At 39.1% G+C, this 2,500-nt stretch overlaps 1 protein-coding gene across 1 annotated transcript in view; it reads right to left on the reverse strand.

Annotated features, from left to right (window-relative positions):
• The window catches only part of LOC123515727, an 8,945-nt gene that overhangs the window by 5,912 nt on the left and 533 nt on the right, over window positions 1-2,500 (reverse strand). The gene's annotated exons all lie outside the window — the stretch shown is intronic.

Consider the following 2,500-nt stretch of genomic DNA (forward strand, 5'->3'; position numbering starts at 1 on the left):
TACTCATACCATTACTACTACAACTACTATTTTTTTTATGTAATAAGAAAACCTGACGAAGGGCAAAAGAAAGATGTGATTAAAATAAAAGGCCCATTGAGGTGCCAGTACCCATACAGGTGGCAGGAAATGTAGTGTGAAGGGGAATCCGAGTTTGATAAAGGAGTCATCTTTTTTATTTTTCAATTTTAAATCTTGAGTGAAGAATGTTTGTGTGAAGGAAAACAGTTTTGTGTGAAGGAAGACAGTTTTGTGTGAAGGAAGACCATTTTGTGTGAAGGAAGACAGTTTTGTGTGAAGGAAGACCATTTTGTGTGAAGGAAGACCATTTTGTGTGAAGCAAGACAATTTTGTGTGAAGCAAGACAATTTTGTGTGAAGGAAGACAGTTTTGTGTGAAGGAAGACCATTTTGTGTGAAGGAAGACAATTTTGTGTGAAGGAAGACAATTTTGTGTGAAGGAAGACCATTTTGTGTGAAGGAAGACAATTTTGTGTGAAGGAAGACAATTTTGTGTGAAGCAAGACAATTTTGTGTGAAGGAAGACCATTTTGTGTGAAGGAAGACAGTTTTGTGTGAAAGAAGACAGTTTTGTGTGAAGGAAGAGCTTTGTGTGAAGGAAGAGCTTTGTGTGAAGGTGGAAAGTCTTTTGATCAGAGGTGAAGGCTGTGACGGTGAGACACAAAGGGAAGCGTTAGTTCAGTGAGGTCACAGGTAGCTTTGATGATAACTTCACAGCACACCCTCAACCACTGCTATTACACCTCACTGCTACTACTGCTACTACTACTGCTGCCACTACTACTGCTACCAAGGAGGAGAACAGAGAGAGAGAGAGAGAGAGAGAGAGAGAGAGAGAGAGAGAGAGAGAGAGAGAGAGAGAGAGAGAGAGAGAGAGAGAGGGCAGGAGGGAGGAAGAGACGGAGGGAGAAAAAATTTTCATTGTGGACATAAAAGGAAGAGAAGGATGATGATGATGATGATGATGATGATGATGATGATGATGATGATGATGATGATGAGGAGAGGAGAGAGAGAGAGAGAGAGAGAGAGAGAGAGAGAGAGAGAGAGAGAGAGAGAGAGAGAGAGAGAGAGAGAGAGAGAGAGAGAGAGAGAGAGAGAGAGAGAGAGAGAGAGAGAGAGAGAGAGAGAGAGAGAGAGAGAGAGAGAGAGAGAGAGAGAAATTTATGACTTTGCATCACCACCACCACCATTACTACTATTGCTACTACTACTACTACTACTACTACTACTACTACTACTACTACTACTACTACTACTACTACTACTACTACTACTACTACTACTACTACCACTACTACTACTACTGCTAGAGAGAGAGAGAGAGAGAGAGAGAGAGAGAGAGAGAGAGAGAGAGAGAGAGAGAGACTGGGTAGGGCTGAGCTGGTGTAGATAGCTGCCAAAAAGTCTACGGTCTTGTCTACCCGCGTTACACTAGCACCGCCACCTTTCAGAAGTTTATCCGTCTTAGCGCCTTTATCCCGCCTTTCACCCGTGAGTGTATGGGCGGGGAGAGTACCTAAATACCTCTGCTTTATTATACACTGTGGGATGTGACATTATCTCCAAGGGATTTTGAGGTATTTTAAGGGACAGTTAATATTGTTGATGTTGTATTCATAGTAGTAGTCGTGGTAGTGGGTCGTAGTATTTGATGTACTGTGAATATTCTAGTTTTCCATTTATTTTTTTCTACTATTTTTATGTTATTTTATTATTTTAGTTTTTGTTAATTTAACCCTTTTAGTACTAGGATCCATCTCTATCTTGAAATTTTTCGTGTGATTAGATGATTTTAATGACATTAGGAAGGGTCTATGGAGGTCAGAAAATTAATGGCCACAGTCTTCACTATTTCAATCCCTCACGAGTTTCTGAAGCTGTATCAAAAATCACAAAATAGTAACCAGAATGAATATGGAGAATCAGTTTTTTTTTAGGTCATTTTTAGACAGTTTGACATGTTCTTGGGACATTTTAAGATAGTTTGACATATTTTTGGGGCATTTTAAGACAGTTTGACATATTTTTGTGGCATTTTAAGACAGTTTGACATTTTTGTGGTCTTTTAAGACAGTTTGACATATTTTTGGGGAATTTTAAGACAGTTTGGCTACGATAACACCATTTCATTGACATTAGGAAGGGTCTATGGAGGTCAGAAAATTAATGGCCACAGTCTTCGCTATTTTAATCCCCCACATGAGTTTCTGAAGCTGTATAGAATCACCAAATACTAAGCAGAATGAATATGGAAATTAGTCATGATACTGAAGAGGTTAAGGAAACTAAGACATTTTACTGTTTTCCTACTTTCTACTCATTCTTTTTGGGGTTTGTTATTTTTCTATATTCATAGTAATAGTAGTGGTAGGGCAGTAACCTCCCCTCCCTCCCTCAGTCCCACCAAAGCCACAAATGCTAGTAACTGTACATTAAACACAAGTGATTAAAAACATGGTTAATTTTCACGCTAGGAA

Source organism: Portunus trituberculatus, chromosome 5 (assembly GCF_017591435.1).
Source record: "Portunus trituberculatus isolate SZX2019 chromosome 5, ASM1759143v1, whole genome shotgun sequence".
Taxonomy (NCBI): Eukaryota; Metazoa; Arthropoda; class Malacostraca; order Decapoda; family Portunidae; genus Portunus; species Portunus trituberculatus.